Below are 27,738 nucleotides of genomic sequence, written 5' to 3'. Positions count from 1 at the left end.
TCACTCTGAAAATGTGAAGGTCAGACTTAGGAGTCGAACATCACCACTTCGGGGTTCTTCTTGGGAGATAGCGCTCTGCAATTCCTTGTACTGAATGAGCCTTTTGGAGTATTAACGAAGATTCATCTTATTAATCCAGAAATCATTTTTGTAGTTTTTTATTTTGTTTAGTGTTTAAGGATACTCAAAGATGTCAAATTATAAACATATAATTGAATTCATATAATTCATAAATGAGTGATTATCTTGCATGTTTAACTTGGTATTCTGTGGGTGTTCCATAAATACTTGATAATGCCAAGACATTTATGGCCTCTGCATTTTTTAGTCTTTACAGTGAAACTGACCATCTCTAAGCAAGAAGGGAAATGGATATGTCAACTTGAGCCTGGAAGTTGGCCCCTGCTTCTTCATGTCTTTTGTCCATTTTCAGGATATTGTGATACTTAATTTCTATGAGTTTAGTTGCTCCAGTAGATTCGAGAGTACAAGACTTGGCATGATGTGTGCAGGAAGCTACAAACAGTTTGCTGGTGTTACAGGCTAAAGTATGAGGCCCTTAATGATGAGAGAAGAAGTCAGAGGGGTCAGAAGCACCAGAGGAGAGAGTCCTCATGAAATATGTTTAAGACACTCCAACTTTAGGGGTGCCTGGGTGGCTCAGTCAGTTAAGTGTCTGCCTTTAGCTCAGGTCATGATCTTGGGGTGCTGGGATCGAGTCCTCAGTCGGGCTCCCTGCTCAGCGGGAAGTCTGCTTCTCCTTCTCTCTCTGCTCCCCTCCCCCATGCTCGCTCGCTCTCTCTCTCAAATAAATAAAATTAAAAAAAAAAAGATTGTTCTCTACACAATTGGGTCAGAGGACTGACACAATGAGATGTGCATATTTCAGCTCAACAGCAGAACCAGAGGGAAGAGGACGGCCAGTCAGGAAGCAGGGGCTATATTTCTGACACTGAAAGATGAGGGTTGGCCCTAGGCCAGAGTGCAGAAGCAGGAAAGGCTTTGAAAAAAATATATATATTTGGAGTGGGGAACGAGTACAAATTATACCTTTTGAAATGTCACTTTGTTTATTTTTTAAGATTTATTTTAGAGGGCACAAGAGCAGGGGGAGGGGCAGAGGAAGAAAGAGAGGATCTCAAACAGACTCCTCGCAGATTGTGGAGACCCATGTGGGGCTGGATCTCAGGACCCTGAGATCATGACCTGAGCTGAAATCAAGAGTGGGGCCCTCAACTGACTGAGCCCTCCAGGTGCCCCTCACTTTGTTATTTTGAGGGTGTTATTTGAGTTGTTCCATAAGCCCAGATCAATAGGAGTCTAAGTGTATATCACAGCCTTTTTAACATCCTTTAAAATTTCTCACCAAACCCTCAGGTGTGATACCTGCTTTCAGAGTCGCTAGGAACATTATGGAGCAGCTAAGGTTGGTTTTCAGGCCCTTGGCCTCTCTTTGTCCTTTTCCCCCCTTTTCTTAATTATTACTTATGGGAGTAAGTTTGTTTTCCAGGTGAACTCTGACACATTTCTCATTACTTGTCTACATCTTTTGTTTTCTTTCAACACTGCTTCCTTAAGACCCCAAATTCCTAGTTCTCTCTTATTGCCAGATTCCTGATATTGGGAGGAAAAGCTCTGATAATACAGTCACATGCAAATTAATCCATATTTCAGTGATTGCCTATGGGATAAGATCCCAGGATAAGAACTCCAAAGGAGCTAACTCCTGATGGTGAAATTGCAGATTCTGGCAGTTGAGAAGATGGATTTGGGAATAGAGGGATATTCCCCTTAAACATCACCACATCAGTTGTCAAATATTGCCATTTCGTCATTCTCACCTCTCACAAAGGGGCTTTGGATCCAGGTTTTCCCACTCATTTTCTTTACACACTGGTGAAAACACAGAATATTTGAGTAACTGTTATGAGTCTTTTATTTAGTTCAAGTCCACTAGGGATGGAGTAAGAGTAACTGGCAGGTTCACAATTAATTGGATAGACAGAAAACTGGTTAATTCAGAATCCCAAGTGACTCTGTTGAGAAACAAGAGTTAAATTTTACAGCTAAGACAAAATCCAGCACTTACTGATTAAGGGTCTACTTCTGTTTTCTATATCCCCATTCATCTGCACGGTCCTTGCCTTCAGCCCCTAGGCTCCATTCTACCAGATTCCTTTGCCAATCTTGATTAAGTCAGAGTGATATCTGAAACGACCTCACCTAACTCTGAAATTAGTCTTATGCTCATAAGCTTGGCTTCCCTGCAGTGAGCAGCTGTCCGTCCATCTAGTCTTAGCCTGCTGTGTGAAACCGTGTGGGACAGTCTCTCTGACGGGTTTCATCTCTATTTCTGCTTCATAATTCAGTTCCCCTGCTGGATTTGGAGGCTTTCCTTGAACTCCAGCCCAACTGACTAGGATCTTGTCAACATGCCTAGCACTTGACATTCCCTGTAATTTGGCAGCTGGATACTGTTTTCCTGAGTTCCAGCCACTGAAAGGGGTCTTGTTTCAAATTAAATGGACCACCCAAACTCTGAGGCTTTCACCCACCTGACTTTGTGCATTGCCTTTGCCTGGTGACTCCTGGTGTCCAGCAGATGGGATCCTTATTAACATTAGGGATGCTTGGAACTCCCACCACCCTTTTGGAGTATGCTATCAATTACCTTCTATTCCTAGGGGGAAGGCCACTTTAAACCGAGCCAGTGCTCTTCCCTACCACTGGTTCTATTTCCAGCTCCTTGTCCCCACACCTACCCTACATATATCAAGGCTTAGCATGCCTTGCTACCCACAATATAATACTAATATGTTAAGAATCTTGTTTGTGTAAATTACTTTCATTGACACCAAATTTAACCTCAACGTGATTTAATGCTGAGTTTATATTATGTTCAGCAAAGCGTATAAACCTATAGAAATAAAGATTTGGGGGTTTATAGTTGAATGCAATGTATCTAGAAGGCAGCAGTTGACAAACCAATATTACACTGTATTTCTAAAGTTCATATTAGTAATGCAGCCAAGACTGATGAAGCTCTAAAAGACAAGCTGAAGGACAGAATACATAGCTGCTCTTGGTATGAGAGGAAGAATGCAGAAAAGGGATGCTCACTGTTTAGTTTTTCAAGTTTCTAAGGAGAAGTAAAATCTTGGACTTTTTTTTGTGGAGTCATTTATGTAGAAAACAATGGTACATAGAAACTTGCTGAGAAGAGTAGAGGGGGGAGAAAGAAAATAATTGGCTATCATTAAGCATATTGTTGATCAGAGAAAGCACTCCTTGAAGGTTTAATATAGAGCAGTCCATTAGAGTGGACTAAAGTTATAACACCTGCTCAAAGAATACTTAATCTCTCCTTAATTAGGTTTTGGCAGTACCTTAAGCTGAGTCAACAATAAACCAAAGAATATGCCAAGTTTATTTGCAAGTCATGTTCTTCCTATTTAGGTTTGTAATTATGTCTATACTACCTGAGAACTGGGCACCTTACCCTCTTGGGCAATGCCTTTCCTGGCTATGACCCTGCTGCCAAGAATGACCTAAATCTCAAAACAAGTGCCACAAATTTGAGAGGGATAAAATTAAGATGAAGGAATTAAGCTGTAAAATTTTTGACTTGCTGGTATCAAGTAGTAAATGGGACTTCTTTGGTAGTCAGTAGATGCTCTACTGACCCTATAAAATCACTTCATATAGTTGGTAGCTAATTCCTCCTGTTAAGATCTGCAGAGCTGAGAACTAGAACTCCAGTAAATGGAATCCCAGACAATTAGCTCTTGTTCTTCTGTATAACCCTGCAGTAAAGTGTGCTAGACCTGAGCACCGGCCACCACACTGGCATTCTACAGTTGAAAGTGTTGCACTAAGAGAAATAGGCAGTGAATGTTTACACATCAGTTGGATAATTTTTTTTTTTACAGAAAAACAATGATTTAATTTAAAAACTTTTTCATTGTACTGCAGAGTGTCCTGCCTTGTTATTGACATACAACAAGTAATTGTATATATGGTATAACTGACATACAGTGTTAGCTTCAGGTGTACAACATAGTGATTTCACATTTATATATGATGCAAAATGATCACCACAATGTCTGGTTATCACTAGTCATCATCCAAAGTTGATACAATATTCTTAACTACATTCCTCATGCTGTACATTGCATCTCCATGACTTATTTTGTAACTGGAGGTTTGTACTTCTTGATCCCTTGCACTCATTTTGCACTCCCCAACTCCCCTCTCTTCTGGCCACGATCAGGTCTATGTATTTATAAATCTGGGTTTTGCTTTGGTTTGTTTTATTTTTTAGATTCCACATACTTGTGAAATCATGTGGCATTTGTCTTTCTCTGACTTGATTCCACTTAGCATGATACCTTAAAGGTCTACCCACGGTGTCACAAATGGTAGGATTTCATTCTTTTTTATGGCTGAGTGGTATTCCACTGTGTATATATACATTACATTTTTATCCTTTCATCCAATAATGGACATTTGGGTTGTTTCCATATCTTGGCTATTGTAAATAAAGTAGCAGTTGAATGTGAGGGTGCATATATCTTTTTAAATTACTGTTTTCGTTTTTTTCAAATAGGTACCCAGTAGTGGAATTGCTGGATCCTCTGGTGTTTCTATTTATTTTTTGAGGAATCTCCATATTGTTTTCCATAGTGGCTGCATCCATTTACATTCCCACCAACAGCACACGAGTTTCCCTTTCCTCCACATCCTCACCAACATTTATTATTTTTGTTTTTTTAATAATCGCCATTCTGACAGGTGTAAGGTGATATCTTATTGTGGCTTGGATTTGTATTTCCCTGATGATTAGTGTAATGTTCAGCATTATTTCATGTGCCTTTTGGTTATCTGTATGTCATCTTTGGAAAAACAATGTCTATTCAGATCCATTTTTTAATCAGTTTTTTTTGTTTTGTTGGGTTATGTGAATTTTTAAATATATTTTGGATATTAATAGGTTTATGATTTACAGATACTGTCTCCCATCCAGGTGGTTGCCTTTTTTGTTGTTTTTGATGGTTTCCTTTGCTGTGGAGAAGTTTTTTTTAGCCTGATATAGTCCCACTTGTTTATTTTTGCTTGTTTTCCTTGCCTTTAGAGACAGATCCAAGAAAAACCACTAAGCTCAAAGAGCTTACAGCTTATGTTTTCTTCAAGGAGTTTAATGGTTTCAGGTCATACATTCAAGCCTTTAATCATGAGTTATAGGAATCCAGTCTCATTCTTTTACACATAGCAGTGCAATTTTCCTAACACCATTTATTGAAGAGACGTCCTCTCTCTCTTGTATATTCTTGGCTTCCTTGTCATAAATTAATTGACCATATATGCATGGGTCTATTGCTGGGCTCTCTATTCTGTTGCACGCATCTGTGTTCTGCTTTTGTGCCAATACCAGCTGTTTTGATTACTATAGCTTTGTAGTTTAGTTTGAAATCAGCACGATACCTCTTGCTCTGCTCTTATGATTGTTTTGGCTGTCCTGGGTATTTTGTGATTTTATACAAATTTTAGAATTATTTTTCTGAAAAATGCTACTGGAATTTTGATAGGGATTGCATTGGGTCTTTTGATTACTTTGAATAGTATAGATATTCCATGCTCATGGATTAAATAATATTGTTAAAGTATCTATTTGTAGCTTCAGTTTCTTTTATCAGTATCTTAAAGTTTTCAATGTACAGATCTTTCTTGGGTTAAATTTATTCCTAGGTATTTTATTCTTTTGATGCAATTGTAAATGGGATTGTTTTCTCTATTTCTCTTTCTGATAGTTTATTAGTATATGAAAATGCAACAGATTTTTATTATTATCATTATTATTAGGTAAGTTCCATGCCCAGTGTGGAACCCAATGTGGAGCTTGCACTTATGACCCTGAGAATAAGACTTGAGCTGAGATCAAGAGTCAGATGTTCAACTGACTGAGTCACCCAGGCGCCCTGTGTATTAATTTTTTAACAGTAATAAAATATACTTTCCTTTGTTGACTCAGAGGGTCATAAAAATTATTGCTAAAGTAGATACCAGGCAAACAAAAAGGTGCTTTAGAAGTCCAGTTACCTTGGAGTTTATTTAAACTAAGAGAAAAAGTCATAATGTTTTCATGCAATACATTCTTGGTTCTTTAAATAACAATTGTGACACACAGCAGAATTGTGGAATGCTGCACTTACGATCCATACAAAACACCAACATTTTGGATTATACATAATTTAGGGAAATATCTCAAACACTTTTGAAATACTGTAGTAGCCAAAGAGGCATGGCTTAGGTGGGCATAGGAATGCAGTTTAGAAAAGAAGTATCACACTGGAACTACTCAATTTCTTCAAAATCACTGAGCAAGAAAAGCAACATTGAACTTCTGTATTGATTTTACACAACGTCTGTGTAGTACCCTGACTTAAATCGAAGAGCAGAAGTTAAGACTCTCTGCCTCTATTTTTGGTAAACAACTACGTGGTAAACTTATATGACATTTCCCTTGGGATTTTACCTGGGAGTGGCCTTTTTAATTTTTTATTTAAAAGAGGGCAGCTTTGGCACTTTTAACCAACTGAGCCACCCAGGCGCCCGCTTTGGCACTTTTATACTGATGTCACCAATGTTAATATTTCTTGGGATCTCAGGAAGATTCATATTCTCTACAGGTGATAGAGCATGGGCTGGAGCTCCCTCTAAGCCAGCCTCGGATTTCTCCAGTTTATTTTGTGCATCAGTTTGTGTAACAATCGCATCCAAGTTGGTCTCCATCACCATTTCTGGAAGAGTATTGTGACCCTTGGGGTACCTGGGTGGCTCAGTTGGTTAAGCGTCAGACTCTTGGTTTCAGCTCCATCATGATCTCAGGGTCCTGGAATCGAGCCCCTTGTGGGGCTCTGTACTCAATGGGGAGTCTGCTGAGGATTCTCTCTCCCCCCCTGCCCCTCCCCCTGCTCACATTCTCTCTCTCAAATAAATCTTTAAAGAAAAAGAATATAGTGAACCTTGTCTACATGGAAAATTAAGTCCAGTTCAGAGACATATTCAAAACACTGGTCTAATGTTTCCACAAATACTTGAACTAGATCCAAAATGCCAAGTTCATTTTCTGAAGAATCCACACACAAGCCAAAATATAATGTATAATGTTTGTAAACCAGTTTGTTGTCAGATTGTCCAATTAACAATACTCCTTGTAGGAAATTACCAATGTTTTCATCCCTTAGATAGCAAATGGAACATCTCGCCGATGTTTTGTTGTTATATATCTTCCCAGTAGGGCTGGTCGAGCTTGCCGAGCCACAGCTTTCCGTGGTTGTTGAAGATGAGTATCGTCCTTATCCCGGATGAGCTAGGCTGACTGCTTGGGGGCCGGTGTGTGAGCCTTCCCTGGGGATCTTGCCAGCAATCCTTCCCCACCTGTAGTGTATTAATTTTGTATCCTACAACTTTACTGATTTCATTTATTAGTCCTAACAGTTTTTTTTTTTTTTTTTGGTGGAGTGTTTAGGGTTTTCTATGTATTCTGTCCTATCACCTACAAATAGCTAACAGTTTTACTTCTTCCTTTCCAATTTGTGTGCCTTCTATTTCTTGTCTAATTCCTATGGCTAGGATTTCCAATACTATGTTGAATTAAAAGGGTGAGAGTGGGCGTCCTTGTTTTTGTTCCCGATCTTAGAGGAAAGGCTTTCAGTTTTTTACCATTGAGGTTGATATTAGCTGTGGGTTTGTCACATATGGCCTTTGTTATGTTGTGGTACGTCTCCTCTAAGAGAGTTTCCATCATAAAAGGATGTTGAATTTTGTCATACCTTTTTTTTTTTTTGCATCTACTGAAATGGTGATGTGATTTTCATCTTTCATTTTGTTACTGTGGGTATCATGCTGCTTGATATACAGCTCTTGAACCATTCTTGCATCCCTGGAATGAATCCCCTTGATCATGATGCATGATCCTTGTAATATATTGCTGAAATTAGTTTGTTAATATTTTGTTGAGGATTTTTGCATCTGTGTTATTAGATACATCCTTGTCCAGTTTTGGTGTCAGGGTAATGCTTGCCTCATAAAATAAATTTAGAAGCCTTCCCTACTTTTCAATTTTTTGGAGAAGTTTGAGAAGGATAGGTTTTAAATCCTCTTTGAATGTTTGGTAGAATTCACCAGTGAAGCTGTCTGGTCCTAGACTTCTGTTTGGAGATTGTTGATTACTAATTCAATCTCCTTACTAATAATTGGTTTCTTCAGCTTTTCTATTTCTTTATGATTCAGTCTCGGAAGATTGTAAGTTTCTAGGAATTTATTCATTTCTTCTAAGTTGTCCAACTTGTTGGCATATCATTGTTCATAGTAGTCTCTTATTTTTTGGATTTCTGTCATAGTTGTGACTCCTCTTTCATTTTTTTCTTTTGAGACCTTTTTTCCTTTGGTGAGTCTAGCTAAAGGTTTGACAGTTTCGTTTGTTCATTCAAAGAACCAGCCTCTTAACTTCAATGATCTTTTCTGTTGTTTTTTTAGTCTCTATTTTCACTCTGATCTTTATTACTCTTTGGGCTTCATTCTTTTTTTTTATTTGTTTCTTTAAGGTGTTTCCTTATTGGTTTTCTGTCTGGACGATCTATCCATTGAATGCAAGTGGGGTGTTAAATTCCCCTGCTATTACTGTATTGCTGTCAGTTTCTCTCTTAGGTCTGTTAATATTTGTTTTATACGTTTTGGTGCTCCTATGTGGGAAGAGTGTATATTTGTAAACATTATAGCTTCTTGCTACATTGACCCTTTTATCATTATGTAGTGCCCCTCTTTGTCTTTTTTCTTTTTGAGTCTTTGTTTTAAAGTCTATATTGTCCAATATGTGTATAGCCACACTAGCTTTCTTTGTGTTTCCATTTTCAAGGAATATCTTTTTTCCATCCCTTTGTTTTTAGTCTGAATATGTCCTTCTAAATTAAGTCTCTTGTAGGTATTATATATATGTGTCTTTTTATCCATTCGGCCACTTTATTGTTTTGATTGGAGAATAAATCTATTTACATTTAAAGTAATTATTGACAGATATGTACTTATTCACATTTTGTTAATTGCTTTCTGGCTGTTTTTATACCTCCTCTGTTCCTTTCTTTTTCTTTCTCTCCTCCCTTGTAGTTTGATGACTTTTTTTAGTGTTATGTAACTTGATTCTTTTCTCATTTTCTCTTGTGTATTTAATTTTTTGCTTTGTGGTTACTGTGTGAAGTTCATATATTATCCTATGTATATTATAACCGTGTATTTTAAGTTGATAGAAATTTAAATTTGAACACATTCCAAAACTACACTTTTACTCTCTTCCCCCATGTTTTATGTTTTCAATGTCACATTTTACATCTTTTCATTTTATGTATCCCTTAACTAATTATTGTGGTTTTAGTTAATCTTAATAGTAGCTTTATAAATGACTAATCCACTGCCTTTACTATGTTTATCTTTTGCAATGTTTTACTTTTGTATGGTTTCTTGTTATTAATTAGTTCCATTTCTTTCCAGCTTAAAGAAGTCCCATAACATTTGTTGTAAAGCCAGTTTAGTAGTGATAAACTTTAGCTTTTGCTTATCTGGAAAACTCCATCTCTCCTTCAATTCTGAATGATAACCTTGCTAGGTAGAGTATTTTTGGTTGCAAGTTTTTTCCTTTCAGCACTTTGAATATGTCCTGCCACTCTCTTCTAGACTGCAAAGTTTCTGCTGAGTAATCTATTGATAGTCTTATGGGGTTTCCCTTGTATATAATAATTTCTTTTTCTCCTGCTTTTACAATTGTCTTTAACTTTGGACATTTTAATTATAATGTGTGTTGGTGTGGTTCTCTTTGGGTTCATCAATTTTGGAACTCTCTGGGCTTCCTGAATCTGGATATCTGTTTCCTTCCTAGGTTAGGGAAGTTTTCAGCCATTATTTCTTTAAACAAGTTTTCTGCTCCTTTCTTTTCTCCTTCTGGGATTTATAATGCAAATATTCTGCTTGATGTCCCGTAGATCCCTTAAGTTACCTTTGTTCTTAAAAAAATGGTTTTTCCTTTCTGCTGCTCTGTGTGAGTTCTCTTGCTTTGTCTTCCAACTCACTGATTTTTCTGCTTCATCCAGTCTTCTTTTGAACCCTTCTAGTGTATTTTCGGTTCAGTTATTGTATTCTTCAGTTCTGTGATGTCTCTTTAGTACTTTCTTGCATTTTCTCTCTTTGTTGAAGTTCTCAATGTGTTCTTTCTTCTCCCAAGATCAGTGAACATCTTTATGACCATTGCTTTGGAATTCTTTATCAGGCAAATTACTTATCTTTGTATCATTAAGGTCTGTCTGAGGTTTTGTTTTGTTCTTTCATTTGGAACATATTTCTCTCTTCTCATTTTACTTGACTCTCTTTTTGTTTCTGTGTATAAGGTGAGGCAGCTACCCCTGTGTGGAAGGAGTGGCCTCATGTGGATGATGAAGCTTCTCATTTACCCTGCTCTAGCTCTTGGTTGTCTCTCAAAACCTTCGTGATTGTCTAAACTTCTTGCTTTATTTTTGATATATCTTTATTGTTGAGGGTGTGCTGAGACCTATATGAAGTGATCATTCCAAGGGGAGGAATCTTAGCCTCGAGTTTCAGGCTGATTGGAAGCCAAACTCTCAAGCAGCAGCTTTTAAAGTATGCAAATAAATATACCATCCTATGGGGCCACAGTTGTAAACACTGCTGGCCTCTAGATCAGGATATCTGGAGATGTATCCTGGGCAACAGTTGTAAAAAAAAAAAAAAAAATTGGGGAAGTGTAGAAATAAGCATAGAAACTCCTTTCTGTGAAGTCTCATCTCTCATCAAATTGTAGCAAGGCCAAAAGGATATGCAAAGATTGTTTCTCCCTGATTATCTTCCCTGGGAGCACTTCCTTAGCTTCTAGATGTGTAGGAAACCTGAAGCCTGTCTCAGGCTGAAGTTCTAGGCTAAGTAAATAGGCCTTTTCATAGGAAGACTGGGGTTGTGTTTCAGTCTACTGTCTGTGTAGTGCCCTGGGTATGATGGCCTGCCAAGAACAGTCTTTCCCATTGTTACTTTCTGGTGCAGCTCAGGAATGCCCATCCGCTTGGCCACCAGAGCCAGACAATCAAGAATATCCCCTGTGTGAATTGTGCTTGCCTTTTGCAAGGTGGGGGTAGAAGGGCAAGGCTCACTCACTGGCTTCAGAAAGGAAGTGGGAAAATGTCTTGATGGTGTCCTTCTGTGAGCTTCAGGAATGCAGTGAAAGAGTACCTTACCTCTGTGCATGCACCAGCTTTAGGTTGGGGGTAGACAAATGCCATGATTGCTTCCACTCACCAGCCCTGGCCAGGGAGTAGGGGATGTTACGACTTCCCATATTTGTTGACTTTAGGGAGCAAGAGAATGCTGTGATGGTTCATACTTGCCTGCCCCAGCCAGGAAGCAGGAGAGTACTGGAACCATACATGTTCTCTGACTTCAGCAAGGCAGCAGGATAGTGGTGTGAATGCCTGCCCCATCCTGTTTTAGCAAGGTGGCAGGAAATGCCATGTCTAAGCTAGCTTACCTATGTTAGCAGCAAAATTGGCACCCACCAGTGCTTCCCTCTCTGGGGATAATTTCAACCATAACCCATTCTTCCAGTAGATGCTTCTAGATTAGCAAATGCATTTCTTTTACATACAGCCTAGGTGCTTTTCAAACTGCTGTTTTCCTCTGGGGTGATACTGTATGCAAGCCCTTCAGAAAGGGAATTTCAGTTTCCTTGAGCACTTTGGGACCTCTGGACATCAGCCCTGTTGGTTTTCTAAGCTAGGTGTTGTAGGGGCTCATCTTTGTCGTCCAGATCCCAGGGGTTGGGGTGCTTGATATGGGGTACAAACACCTTGCTCTTCCAGGAGAAATACCAGAGATTTCTCCCTATTGTGTGTTGCCCCACTGGGTTGGGACTTTTGGTGAGACCATCTCTGTCTCTCCTACTCGTCTCAATGTGGTCTTTTTGTTTTTTGTTGTGGAGAAGCAGTTGATGTAGTTTTCAGATCTTTTTCAAAGGAAAATGATCCATATGTAGCTATAGATTTGGTGTGTCTGTGGGAGGAGATAAGTTCAGGATACTCCTACGCTGCCATCTTCTGGATAGTATTTTGGTTATGGGGTGACAGCTGACTGATGTGGATGCTGGCATCAGCTCTCTGGTGGTGAGACATTTGACCCATCAGGCTGTTGTACAATATTAGGTTATCTTACTGCAGTATTTGTTCACATCTCTGCACAAGTCAGAGTCCTTATATGTTTATAAAACTTCTGAGACCTGAAGTATATAAAGGAAAAAGGAAAAAAAAATTGTGCAATAGAGGTCAAATAGACATATCAACGCCTTGGGAGAAAATATCTGGAGTCTTAATCCTAATGCCTAGGATTTAAAAGAGTAACTTGCTGAAAAGTATTCAATAAAGATAATGTCTATGCATATTTGGGTATTTTTTTTCTCTTTATGGCATGATACTTTGCCACTCATACTATTTAGTCTCTTTTCAAATGCTAGCCTATCAAGTAGGAGGAAAGTGAACTTCTCAACTGGGCAGGATCAAAAGTATAATGCCTTTCAAAATTTGCAGAATCTAAATAAGATGGTAGCAGTGAGTTGAGTAAAATACAGGTAATGTCGAGGGAAAGATCTCTTTAGAGAAAAATTTACACCTGGCTAAAATGAAAACTTTGGAGTTTCAGAAGGGAAAAAGAGAGTAGCTACAAAGAAAAAAATGTCAAACATCAGTGTTACTTCTCTTTTTAAATTTGTATACACTTATTTTTAAAATTGATTTTTTGTTACTGAGTTCTATGAATTTTGATAAATACAAAGGATTGTGTAAATGCCCCCAAATCAAATCCCCCAAAATTTTCTCCTTGCTTCCCTTTTGAAGTAGAACATTTCCCACAGTCTGACCCTTGGCACCTGCTGTTCTCTTCTCCACCTTTATCGATTATATGCTAATAGTATCGCGATCCAGAAAACAAACCGCTATTAACAACTAAAGTCTTAAAGAAAATACTTCAAAAATTGAATTTGACTTTAGGTAAATATTTTTGCAGAGATGTATTATAGAATGAGAAATTTAAAAAGCTTTCAAGCATAAGACACCTAAAATTCTAAGGTAGAAGTTGAATAAATGTGGATTTGTGGCAAAAAAGAGAAGTATTTCTATTAAAGCTTTTTCATGCCAACTTACAATGGAAAATTTCAGGCGTCAACTTAAAAATGGGAGTGGGTGCCTAGTAATTCAAAATTATTTTTGAGGAAATGTGAACAAAATGTTGAAGACCAGTCAAATAAAAGATTGGTCCTTCTTTGAAGAATTGCTTCCTCAATCTCCCCTCCAAACTAAGATCCTTCCGTTTTCCTTCCATACTACCCAGCATTTCTCCTCTTAAAAAGTTTAATCACTTGTAATTAGATATTCATTTAATAATTGATATGTCTTCCATGGATGTTCAGATATATTGCTTTGCCAATTCAATTTCTAGATTTAGGACCAAAACTGGGATCCTTGAGGACAAGGACCACATCTTTATATTCCCAAGGCCTGGTACTGTGCTTAACATATAATAATTTGCAAAAAGTGTTTCGTTAGATGATGAATAAAGTTGGGAGAGGAGGATGTTATGAATCCGTAAAGAGTCAAGGGAGAACCTTGTGGGCACCATGGTGGAGTTGGCTAACTGTCCACCAAAATTTCTTGCTCACCCTCTCATAACTTGGAGTTTTTGTGAGGAGGCAGGGACTCCTCTTGGGACTACATTTCCCAGACCATTGCTAAGGGGATGTGGACAGGAAGATGCCTATAATTTCTGGGCCTGCTTTAGTTTTGAATGAAGTCATCATGCCTTCTCTGTTCTCTTTCCCCTTCCACTGATGGGATGGAGTGGTCTCCCAGGCCCTGGGGGATGGCATATACATGAAATATAAACATTTGTAGCATTGAGCCTTTGAAAATTGGGGTTTGGAAAGTTGGTTAGAGTGCTAGCCTAAGCACAAAATCCCGGTGTTTTTCCTGCCTAAGGGAAGACCAGATCCATGTCTGTTTAGAAATAACAGGCATACACACCTGCCTCAACAACAATAAAGAAGGATTGGGATAGCCAAACCTCCATTGAATAAATGAATAAGATTTAGTGGCTTAGAAACTTAAACATTTCAACTAGGAGCTCTATCAAAAGAGTAGATTGAAATGACCAAAACAAAAAACATATGCAACAAAACAACTAGCCTAAACAGTAGGAATCCAAACTATGGTGTTCCTGAGGGAAAATAGTCAAAAGAAGAAGAAACATCAAAATAGCTTTTACATTTGTTAAAAAGAAGTAGGCAGTAATTGTCAGTGAGGACTTTGTGCCTCATAAGTAGGGAGCAAGGGGCAGACCAGACAGTATTGTTGAAAGTCTGAACATTTCTCCTGTGTTGATTAAATACTGTGAAGGTCATATTTCCACTGCTCAACACATGCTTCCAGGCTTTGGGGAGCATGTCTAAATGCAACTTTGAAAGTCCCCTTCCTTCCTTTTCTTCCTTCCTTCATTTAAAGTAGGAATTGAGTAAGGAAAAAAAAATTGCAGTTGGGCATTTAAAAGCTGAGAGCATCTTTCTGGCTCAGATGAATAATGGTCCATTCCATATACTTTGAAAAACTGAGCCAGGGGAATGAAAATGATTTCCACACTCTTCCATATTTCATCCAGTTGGTCAAGAAACAAATATTTACAATGGGCAAAGTGCTGTGGGGAATGACACAGTTTGTCCTTAGTAAGCTCATAATACATGTGTGTTGGGCAGGGGATACAGATAGAGGGGAAGACAAGCCTGAGCACAGAGAGTTAAGTGATGCAGCCATCTAGGACAGCTCTGTGACTTTATAGAAAAACTCAGTCTCAGGAGGATTGTTTTGTCTGAGAAAGAGGGTCAGGACTAACTGGCTTCAAGGCAACTTACAAATGCCCCTGGGAAGCTGACATCTTAGCCACCTGGGATTACAAAAGGCACTGAAATGGATTTTCCTGCAAAAGTATGGCTGATTGTGAGGGTATGAGCAATAGAAAGAGTTTCTGCAGTCTAAGTTTGCTAAGTATAGATGAAGCTGACAGCTTCAATTCATGCCCCTGGAAAACTTGAACTGAGGGTACTGAATGTCACTGCTGAGCTCTGGGAGATGGCTTAGCTGGTTTTCATGAACCATGTCCCTGTAAATATGTGAAGCACAACATTGGGTCAGGGTGACATGCTTCATTTGCCAGGTGCTGCTTTGTTCCTTGCTTTCCGATATTTGGAAACCTACAACATATTGTATCCTGTTTCCCCAAGAAAAAAAAAAAAACCACCATTGCATAGCTGGGTAAAGGACACATGTGAGGAGGAGGAATTTTTGACTTCAGCAGAAGGACCTGGTCAGGATAATTGTTGACTATTGTTAGGTGGAGGGGTCCACCAAAACCCAGATTTAGTCATCACATCTTCCCAATTTTCTCTATTTCTTTGCTTTTTTAAAAAAGGGTCTTCTTTTCAATTACCTAACCCATGTCATATGTAATCATCATGCCTGAAATTCAAGGTATGTTAATTAAATGCCTTGAGAGAGAAAAATTAGGTCCGTAGGGAACTCAGAGAAAAACTAATTCTGAATGAGAGTGATCAGCTGAGACTTTAAGGAAAAGATAGTAATTGATCTTGACTTTGAAAAATAGGAATTGAAAAAAAACTTCACTCTGTATAACACACATACAGAAACATGTACAAACCTTAAGTGTGCAGGTAGATGAGTTGTTTTGAAGTAGAAGTAAAACATTTTGAGAATCTTAAAGTCATCATGCGTCCTTCCAGTTACTGTCCCTCCTTCCTTCTTGAGAGTAACAATTATCCTGACATTTAACACCACAGACTAGTTTCATCCATACCTGAACTTTATATAAAAGTATAATTACACAGTATGTATTCTTCCATGTTGGGCTCTCTTGTTCTAACATTTTGTTTCTAAGTGTTGCGTATTGTAGCTTTTCATTAATTTTCATTGTTCTGTGGTATTCCATTTGATGTATTTACTGCACTTATGTACCTGAATGTTGATGTAAGCTTGTTTCCACTTGGATTTGGTTCTTACAAATAATGATGCTAAGAGTATTTCTTGTACATGCTTTTTGATGTGCAGATATACACATATTTCTTGAGTATGTATCTGAGAATGAAATGATTGGGTCATAGAGTATGCATATGATTAACTCCACTTGGTATGGTTATTGAATAGATTTAACAGCAACAAACTGTGGGGTAGAGAATTAGAGACAAAAAATTTCATGGTGAGGAGGCAGAGACATGAAACAGCCTGTCATTCTCTAGGACCAGGAGTGTGTTCGGGTGGCCAGAGTTTTGAGTGTATGAGGGCTACACTAATAGATAAGTCACACATAGGGAGAAGAATATGGAAAGCTTGAATAGCTTTCTTGGAAATTGGAACTTTATTGTAAGTAATGGGAAGTCCTCAAAGAAGCTGAGGTAGGAGAGTGACAAGATAATTCTCTGCTTTAGGAGGAGTCAGTATGGACTGGCTCAGGGTAAGATGGAAGATGAGATTCTGACTTAGGGTATTGAGGATGGAAATCAGGAGCTATCTAGGAGATAGAATAGCTGAAGTTCCTATGAGTAAGTGCTGCCTCTTTTGCAACTCAGGGCCCTTTTTCTGACTTCTGGAACTCTGAAATTGCTGGGGTTTTTGTTGTTGTTTTGTTTTTGTTTTTATTTCGTTATACCTTTCCCTTTTTAACAACTATTGCTATGTACTTCTGTTAGCATTCCTTAATTTATTTACTCTTAGGAAGATTTTTATTCTAATAATATGAGCTGCTGTGGTTTTAAGTAGGGATGAGTTGCGAGTAAAAGATAGCTGAGGATGGATAATTTTATATCTGTAAGGAATGTTAGGTATAAGCAGGGGGTAACCAGGAGCCTTTGAGCTTAAATAGTACTCTGTAAGAAAAGCTGTCAAAAGATGCTGAAAGACTTTATGATTTCTAGTCCACACACCCAAATATTGGGAAAAGCCCTGTCAATATGTGGTACTCTGTTTATAATTTTAATAGGAAAGGCTTCACAGTCTAAGAATAATTTGTATGAAACCATATTAACCACTGATCACCAGAAGACCAATTTAATCTGATTGTTTTATGATGGTATTAGCACACTGTTAAGGGGACCAGATGGGTCAACAAAGAAGTACATAATTATGTGGCAAAGAATGAATTCTGTCAATCAGTTTTTTCTAGCAGCACAACAAAATACATTAACACCACTCCCCCTCCCCCCCCCCCGCCCCGTGTCAAAGGCTTGACATTACCCCTGTTTTTCAACACAAATCTGCCATCATTTAATAGCTTTGGGGTTTGGGCTCAATTAGTTTCAATCTTTGTGGTATGAGCCTGAAACCTAGGCAGAGGCAATCACAATAAATATTTGGTAGACTCCAGAAGAATAATTGTATTCCCTAGCTACAAGCAATTAAGCACTAGATGTATTCCTTGTAAACCTTTGTAAATGCAATGAAAAACATGTTTTAAAAGACAAATAATTAAATGGCTTCTTTCTTTTCTTGGCATTTAGGGAAAAGAAAATTAAAGCTTGTTGTTTTACCTAGGAGGAAAAGATATTTTCTGCTGTAAAAATTATGATGGTTTGTATATAACCTGCTGATAATCTTTCAGAAATCAAGAGAATAGGATAGATGCCAGAAAAAAGATGGGCAATGGTCCCAAATTTCAAGAGGATAAAAAGAATGGCTTTCACAAACTGCTGGGGAGAAGCTTAATTTCAGTTCCTTCCTATCTTCTAGAATGCAGTATTAATGTTAGATTTGGAAATACTGTCTGATCCTCTCCCAACACAATAACCTGTTCTGCAACATCCAAAAATATACCCATTATTTATATAGAGAGGAAATGACAACAGAATTGAAAGTTGTGTGGTGTTTAGGGACTTGTAAAATGGGAAGGCTTGGACATATACCTAATGAAAGACATTTTGTCAGACTTGCTTGAATTTTTATATATGAGTTTAAAGTAGGAAAGGGAGTGGACATTTGAAGAATCCCTTTAATATTATTTTCATCTTTACAACAGTTCTATGAAATAGATACTTAGAGCATAAAATTAAAAAAAGAGGCTTCAAGATATCATTTAATTCCTCCAAGATCATTTAAATAGTAAATGGTGAAAAATAGATCCGTTTGATTTTTTTTTTTCCCTCTCTGATATCTCTGTATTGATATTATTCCCCCTGCACTGGACTCAGCCCTGTGCCTAATGCAACCACTATCCAATTATGACATGTGTCTTCTGCATGAATAACTCCTGTGATGGGTAGCTCCTTACCTATGATTTTACAGCTTTTTCTTTGCATTGGTTTTTCTTTAAACTATCTGATTACTTTTCCTAATCTCCTTTTGGTTGCCCTTTATCTTCAACCTATTTCACAGATGTGTTCCTTCCTTAGTACACCTTCTTTCAATCAACATATACTCCCTGGATTACTGTGATACATACATGGCTTCATCTAACACCTGTATACCAATGATTCCTGCATTTAAATCTGGGACCTGGATGGCTCTTCTGAGGTTAGTGTATCATGATATAGAATTATGTGGGCATGATATTGGATCCTGAAAGTCAACTTGATCATTTGGCTAACAACCTTCCTACAATTTCCCCAACTCTTAAGTCTGTTACACTTTCTGTAATTCCACTCTGATCTCTTTCTACCTATATGCTCAAGTCAGAAACACAGTGGTTATTTGTCACTTCCATCTGCCTTTCCTCCCCACATCTACTTGATCATTAATCCCTGTTGTTTTTTTTTTTTTTTTTAAAGATTTTTGTCAGAGAGAGAGCACAAGAGGGGGGGACCGGCAGGCAGAGGGAGAAGCAGGCTCCCCACTGAGCAGGGAGCCCGATGGCGGGACTCGATCCCAGGACCCCAGGATCATGACTTGAGCCAAAGGCAGACGCCTAACCAACTGAGCCACCCAGGCATCCCGATTCCTGTTTATTTTTACTGAAATGTTCACATCTTTTCCCTTCTTGCCACTTCAGCTGCCCCCAATTCAAACCAATTCACTGCCAAAATTACTGCTCAGCCTCAGGAATTTTCTTTAGAATGGTTTATGTAAAACATGTACTTTACTATGTCCCTTTCCTTTCTAAACATTTTCCACATTTCTGTCTTCAGAATAAAATGTCTTAGCATGGGATAAAAGAAGATTCTTCTAATTGAGCCACTTCCTTTTCCTATTTTCTTTACTAGTCACTGGGCATAGGTATTGAAGATAATGTCCTAATAGCTGAGTATTGGATGTTCCTCAAAATGAAAGCATATATGAATTCTTTGGAAAACTTAAAAAAAAAAAAAAAAAGGTCTCTGGGTCTCATCCTAGACTGGCAGAATTAAAGCACCTTGTCTTTGAGTCTGTATTTTAACAAGTATCCCAGGTGATTCTGGTACAAGTTTGTACTTGGGAACCACAGTTGCAATAGATAAGAGGGAAATGATCTTTTAATGACCTCACAGTGTGTTAGGGGTGTTAACACCAGCATACTTGTAACAACTAGGACATAAAATGAGGCAGATATTAAGAGAATGAGAATATAAAGAGTACATTAGAATTTTGCTGTTGGAAATCAAAGGCATTTGGAGAGTACTAGAAGCCGTTTTTTTGTTTGTTTGTTTTTTTTGTCAAGGAAGACTTTGTGAAAATTAGGTCTTGGTTCAGTTTCTTCGAGCTACATTCTCTGCTCTGATTTGAGTCAGGACAATGTGTATTCCCGAGATTTGTTCTTTTAACATTAGGAATTCTGCAATACAGTTGCAGAATTGTATTCAGCTCTTCAAGGGAAAAGCATACTCAAGCGTTCAAAAATAATTTCTTAGCAGAGAAGTGAGAGCCGATGGCCATAAGGTCAGCATACAGGAGGAGATTGTGGTGACAGACATACAGGATGTGTCTCTTTCCTGGGCTGCTGGCTCTCAGAGATGGCATGAGAGTAAGTAAGCCCCCAAATCTATCAATTCTCTTATAGGCATCCACACACTAGGCTGTTCAGAACTCTATGTCCTCAGTAAAAAATGCTTGTATTCCCCACGCACTTCCTTGTATCTTGCCTATCATTCAAGCTGTACCTGAAAACGCCAGTCTATTCTAGCTCATACTAATCCTTATTAGGATCTGAATGAACAACCATTGCCATTCATAGTCATCGTCGTCATCCCCTTTTCCTCTTAACATTCACGAAGCTTAGGTTGCAACAAGCATTGGGTTAAACATTTACATAAAATGTCTAATTGTCATGATAATCCTCTACACTCAGTATTTTTATCTTCATTTTACAGTTGAAGGCTTAGAGAAATATTATCAATTGTCCAGTCACAGAGCCAGTAAGTGGCAGAGTAGGGGTTGGAACCCATGTCTCAATGATCCCAAGTCCAGGACAGCTTCTTCATAATCATTTCATGTGTGTTGTTTTGTTCTTCCTCCTCCAGGTCATTGTAGACTCCCCAGAGGACATCCTTGAACAGGAATCCATGTGGTGATAACTATTCTTTTGCAGATTCATTCTTAATATTCCTCTTCTTACCTCTGTGTCCCTGGAGGCTGGTTTCTGTGAACTTGCATCATCCAGAACTCCCTTGACCTCTGCCTTCCTGCTGATTGGGCTTAGCCAGTAGGAGTCAGGAGAATGGAGGTAGGAGACTGGGAGGAGAGGTAGGCCAGGTTATTTCTTCCATCAAAGGGAAAAAGTTCTGCAAGAGTCTGAGTAGACAGATATATATTTTAACCTCCTCTTATTCATTCCAGAGCCAACATCACCACGTTCCTTAGTCTACATCCTTAATATAGTTAAAATCCACCTCCTCCTCTCTCTGATGCTACTGATTCTGTTTAGACTCTCATTGTCTATCATTTGGACAATTAAATTGCAACAGCTTCTTAACTGGTTTCTTCAGTTCTGGTCTTGCACATCAACACTGCTGCCAGATTGAGCTTTCTTTTTAATTTAAAAAGTAAGTAGATGCTTGTTGGGAAAATTCAAATAATATATTTATAAAGTTAAAAGTCCCCCCTCATCACCCCAAAATCATTCCATGGTGGTAACTACTGAGGCTGTTTTGAACATGTTCCTTTTTTCTATGCATATAAACCACATACAAACACCTATAGGTTTGTTTATAACATTGGTATATTGTACATGTGGTTTAGCAATTTAAAATTCCATACGCAAGATTTAGCTTTTAAAAACTAAAATCGGGTGCCTGGGTGGCTCAGTTGGTTAAGCGACTGCCTTCGGCTCAGGTCATGATCCTGGAGTCCCTGGATTGAGTCCCGCATCAGGCTCCCTGCTCGGCTCGGAGTCTGCTTCTCCCTCTGACCCTCCCCCCTCTCATGTGCTCTCTCTCTCTCTCAAATAAATAAATAAAATCTTAAAAAAAAAAAAACTAAAATCAACAATATTAATTCATCATATTATCTCCTCTACCCCTTAAAACTCTTCAGTGGGTTTCTTATTTTTAAGATGAAGTCCAGTTGCTTTCATATGACAGCTGATGAATCCTTGTCAGAGTCTCCACTTTCATCTCTTCCCCTGTTCTCCTCTTCACCCTGTGGCCCACCCACATTGAAGTGCTAACTGCTCCCTAAAATGCCTAAGTGCTTGATGCCCTCATTTCCTTTCTGTGTACTTCTCCATTTACACAGATTTTTGAATGTATCTTCCCTTGCCTAGTAGATTTTAAGCCCGTCAAGAAAAGAGCATGGAAACCAGTTAACAGTTCCTGGCTTTTGAAACCTCTAGAAAGTATAGAGACTATAACAGTTTAATTTTTATTGCCATCATCCATTTCCTTGATTTCTCTGTTTTGAGTCATAAACTAGTTAGTGGAAGTAAGGTAAACTGTATTTGGAAAGGTGTGTCTCTGAATGTCATGCCCCACTCCCTAAATGTTTCCACTGCTGTAAATTTGTTTAAAAATATCTGATCGCGGGGGCGCCTGGGTGGCTCAGTTGGTTAAGCGACTGCCTTTGGCTCAGGTCATGATCCTGGAGTCCCTGGATCGAGTCCTGCATCGGGCTCCCTGCTCGGCAGGGAGTCTGCTTCTCCCTCTGACCCTCCCGACCCTCCCCCCTCTCATGCTCTCTCTCTCTCAGTCTCTCTCAAATAAATAAATAAAATCTTTAAAAAAAACAACAAAAAAATCTGATCACAGAAGTCTTAGTAATTTTCTATAACCTAGATGCCAGAAAATTAATAAAACTAATTAGTTTTTAATTAATAAAACATTAATTATCCCTTAAAATTCTGATATAAATTTTTTATGCTTAGAAATTTTTATGCTTAGAAATTTTGATCTCTCTTGTGTCTTAAATGTATACAATAGAAAACAATAAGATAGGTAAATACAAATTAAAACCATTGGTATTTATACATGTCATAAATACTATAAACTCAGATGGCAAAAAGAGTGGACACACACAGACTCTTCCTCTTAAAATAGTCTTGAGTATACATTTCTGCCTTTTAAAAAATAACATAAAGACATGAACAGATATTTCTCCAAAGAAGACATACAAATGGCTAACAGATACATGAAAAGATGCCCAACATCACTTGTTGTCAGGGAAATACAAAGCCAACCCACAATGAGATACCACTTCATACTGGTCAGAATGGCTAAAATTAACAAGACAGGAAATAAGAGGTGTTGGATAGAATGCGGAGGAAGGGGAACCCTGCTACATTGTTGGTGGGAATGCAAACTGGTGCAGCCACTCTGGAAAACAGTATGGAAGATCTTCAAAAAGTTAAAAATAGAGCTACCCTACAACCCAGCAATTGCACTACTGGGTATTGACCCCAGAGATACAAATGTAGTGATCTGAAGGGGCAGATAAACAACCAAGTGTTTATAGCAGCAATGTCCACAATAGCCAAACTATGGAAAGAGCCCAGATGTCCATCGACAGATGAATCAATAAAGAAGATGTGGTGTATGTGTGTGTATGTGTGTGTGTATACACACACACAATAGAATATTACTCAGCTATCAAAAAGATGTGAATGGAACTGGAGGGTATTCTAAGTGAAATAAGTCAGAGAAAGACAAATACCATATGATTTCACTCCTATGTGGAATTTAAGAAACAAAACAGATGAATATATAGGAAGAGAAGGAAAAATAAAAACAGAGGAGGCAAACCAAAAGAGACTTTTAACTATAGGAAACAATCTGAGGGTTGCTGGAGGGGAGGTAGGTAGAGGAATGGAGTAAGTGGGTAATGGGCATTAAGGAGGGTGCCTGATGTAATGAGCACTGGGTATTATATAAGACTGATCAATCACTAACTTCTATCCCTGAAACTGATAATACACTATATGTTAACTAAATTGAATTTATTTATTTTAAGGAGATATTTATCTATTTGAGAGAGCGAGAATGCATGAGCAGGGGTAGGGGCAGATGGAGAGAAGAAGGGAGTGAGAGAAGCAGGCTCTGGCTGAGCACGGAGCCTGATGTGGGGCTTGATCCCAGGACCCTGAGATCAAAATCAAGAGTTGGACGCTTAACTGACTGAGCCACCCAGGTACCTCTATATTGAATTTAAATAAAAAATTAAAAACAATAAAAAGCATAGGGATACCTGGGTAGCTAATATAGTAAGTCTAAATCTCCTTATTTTGGAAGTGATAAGATGGCTGGAAGACCAGTTTGGTGAAACTATCACTCATACTTTACTAATTGTGGGAGTACTATGGGGTGCTATGAAGAGGGATTAAGTTATTTTTATAAATTTTACCTTATAAGGGAATATGTCTGATTTGGTTCAGAGAGTACATAATATGAACATGATTAATAGTTGAACACAGTCTGGTAGTAGTTCCTATTGATACTTATAGTTGAGTTCTTTAAATGAAAACTGACCAAAGGATATTTGTAGAAAAACTCACTTTCTAGGAATTTCTGGTTGAGAATAGGGGCAGTATAAATGTAACCTCCAAATACTTAACATTAGAAAGAATTTAGAGTGTTTACAGTCTACTTTCTAGAATGTTTTATGGTAATAGCACTTCAGAAGCCATTGTAATCAGTAAAATTTCCTTAGTGAGATGCACTTATTAGATCTTGGGTATCCTCAGGATGTGTGTCTCCTTGTTGGCAGAAGAGGAATTGACGAGACCACTGCTGTTGCACTGTCCAGTCCTGAGAGTATTGGAGACATTCCCTGTGGTTCACAATGCCGATCAAATTGGCAGTGAAAATAGCCCTGAAGAATTAGCTTGTGAGCTGTGGTCGAAAACTAATAGATCTGTCTACTCAGACTCTTGCAGAACTTTTTCCCTTTGATTTCATACAGTTTCAAGTCCTTATGTGCTAAGGGATATAGGGATAATAAAATGAATAAATGATATTGGCCAGATAGCAGTTAATCTTGAGGGGTGAGTGGACTCTCACCTTACAGAGAAAGGTGTAGGGGAAGGTTTCTAGACAGCAAAGCAGCATGACTGAAGTTAGAGTGTGACATTACTCTGACTTACAATTACATGGTATGATCACCACCCTTACCTGGGAAGAACAAGGAAGATGGAGACAAAGTCGAGGAGACTTGGATGCTTGCCCTATTGTGCCATTAACTAACTATGTAATTCCTGTTCCCCAGGCCTTATATGGATGAACTGTTTGCATGTGTATGCATATGCATGTGTACATGTATTGGGGTTTGGAATTAAGGAGTTCAGCCATTTCATCTCTAAGGTTTCTTCTAGCTGTCACTTCTAGGAGCAATAGTACATGAACTAAGATCTGTTCAGGATCTCATAGAATTGATGGTGACCATGATAATGGTTCATGTAATAGTTAATGGTTAACAATTCTGCCTGGAGAGTGGAGTCATCCCAGTGGTCTGTGGGCAGCAGTGACTAGATGGCCATCACACCTCTGATTTCAAAAATACTCAGTGTTTTCTGCTCAACAGGGCTAGTAAATGTATGTTTGGTTAGTTTTGGCATCCATGCATGGTTGCTTCCCCCCAGGAGGCCATATGAATTTCTCTTTGTGATATGACTTTGTATGGACTCTGAATTTAGGGAGGATAAGGTGGAGAAAGGGAAATCTGCAAGTTCTGGATTATTTTCTCCTGGGCCTAGGCTTGATTTCTTTGTATATTATCAACACAGAACATCTTCAGCCAAAAGATGCTAAGTCAAGGTAAAGGAGCCTCTGGAGTAGTGCACTCTTATTTTATCCATGACTTGTCCTGCTCTAAATTTTTATCAATGTCTTATAAATTTATGTAGAAGATATGCTTATTATACTTCAAATAAAAAATGAGGATCACCAACATTATATATTCACTTACTCCTACATGTTTACTCCACATCACTCAGACCACTTGCTATTAACTGGCCATGCAACAGTTTTCAGCCAATGGACTGTGAACAATATGTTTATGAGGTGGTGTGAGACTCTCTAGTTCTCTTGTATACTACCACAGTGATTGTGGAGGCCTGAGATTTTACATGGTCTAGGTTGGATCCCTGAATGACTGTGCAGAGTAGAGCTCCTTGCTAGCCATGTTGGATAAATGTGAGCAAGATATAGACATTATTGTATTAAGTCACTGAGATTTTAGGGTTGTGTGGTTTCTGTAGGCTAGACTGTCCTAACACACATAAATTAAATAGTTAATATTGCAGATGATCCCTAAAGCTCAAAACACATGTGAAATTGGGTATGCAGACCAAAGTTACTCAGAATGAGTAAGGGATGGCTTGATAGTAGCTCATATAAAAGGTTATGGGAGGGGGGATGATTAAAGAAGATAAATTAAAACATACCTGTGGTCTTCAAATATTTGAGAAGTCATCATAGAGGGATCAGCTTGTTCTGGGTTACTGTAGAGGGCAGAAACAGGGCCAATTTGAAAAAAATTAAAAGAGGTACATGGACTCACTATTACAAACTATTTTATCAGTTTGAGCTCTTCATAAGTGGATAAAGATAACCTTTAAAATTGCAAGCTTACGAATAGCTGAAGTAGTCATGCTGAGGCCAGAAGCCCAAGAATCAGAAATTCTCTATGATGAATTTCTTCACCACATAAAATTTTGGTCCGTAAAATCCTCCCAGGGTTAAGATTCTATTATCGTTTTACATCAGTAATGATCAGAATATCAGTACATGTGTTTTGGGATAGGATATGTTTTATTATTTACCCAGAAAGGGCCTTGACTTGTAATAACTTCTCTATAATTTTGTGCATCTCTTTGTGATGAGGGTATGGATGCTTCCAGCTGCCATAAAACAAAATTGTATCAGTGATGATTTGGCTAGACTAAGTTGGATAAGATCAGGAAATTAGAGCAGGGGTTCCCAAGCTTGGTCCAAAGATAGTGTTGGCTGATGAATAAACATCTGAGTATTTTAATAAAAATACTGATTCATAGGTCTTGCCCCTTGAAAATTTAATTTCTAGGTTGGGTGTGGTGGTTCAGGAATATGTATTTAAGTTCTCCTGGTTATTCTGATGGGCAGTATGATTGGGACTGGTGTTCTATAGAACTTACTTCCTTCTCTGCTTTTGTGGGTGTTTTATTCTTTTAGGGTTATTTTATTCATTTCGTAGAAAAGATTTCTTTTGAAATCCCCTGGCCTATCTAAACTGAACAGAGGGAAAGGGGATTTCTCCATACAGTAGTCCATGTGCATATGAAGAGAAACATAAACTAACTGGAGCTATGAGCAATGGTGGCAGAAGCAGCCACATCAGCTCCAGAATTTGGGTTGAAAAGGGAGTCACAAAGGTTCTGATTCTCAGAACCTGTCTCTATCGTGCCCATCAGACTCCTCATCTTGTCACCATTTCCTTAGTGTGTTGGGACAAGCACAGGAACTCCTTTAGTTGGCAACCAGAGGGATTGGAAGCTGTGTAGTCGAGCATCTTTTTCCAGCAAAAATTTGGGGGAATCAATTGAAAGTGACCAGTCAGGCAATCGAGCCTAGGTTGCATTTCGGTGGTATCAGTCAGAGATCTCCGTTGTCTCTTAATCTTGCGGCTCTTGTGGCATCTGGCTGTAACTGAGTTCAGAGCTGTCTGAGGCAGCATAGCAGAGGATGAGCTGCTGAGGGAGGGCCTGGCAAGATTCCCTCTCAGGAGAGAGGATAATCAGACCCTAGGTCTGTGCAGGGAGCCCTTAGCAGAGTGAATACTGATGCTTAATTGAGACCCCTTCTCAAGCTTCCTCTTCATCCTGCCCTCTCTGCAAAAATTGGCTGCATCCACTAGGTACACGAAGTCTTTCCATGACTGTCTTTTCCCCGGATGGTAATTATTTTTTAACCGGTTGAGATAACTACATAGTCATTTGTGTCTGGGGCTAAGTGTCCTGGCCTATTTTCAGTACACCTCTCTCTCTTCCTATAATTGTCACAGACTTAAATGAGGCTTGAAACACTCAACTTCCTGACCTCTCTAAGACTTTGATGTTGGTTGCCTGATAAGACAGTTTGCACTCCCTAAGAATGAAAAGTAAATTTCTGGTGACTGCTACCTGCCCCCGAATATTTTCTGTAAGCTCTAACACTGCTATTACATTTGCTTCAGCTAATACTCTGTCCTTTGGATCCTTGTGGTAGCCCAT

General features: G+C 38.6%; 1 pseudogene; it reads right to left on the bottom strand.

Moving 5' to 3' along the window:
* On the bottom strand, nucleotides 1-27,738 carry LOC123853235 (AP-3 complex subunit sigma-1-like; annotated as a pseudogene).

This window comes from Mirounga angustirostris, unplaced genomic scaffold (genome assembly GCF_029215605.1).
Source record: "Mirounga angustirostris isolate CCGP_5_RB_7025 unplaced genomic scaffold, mMirAng1.0.hap1 SCAF_14, whole genome shotgun sequence".
NCBI classification, from domain to species: Eukaryota; Metazoa; Chordata; class Mammalia; order Carnivora; family Phocidae; genus Mirounga; species Mirounga angustirostris.
Note: the sequence above shows the minus strand (reverse complement) of the source record. Positions and strands in the feature narration are given on the sequence as shown.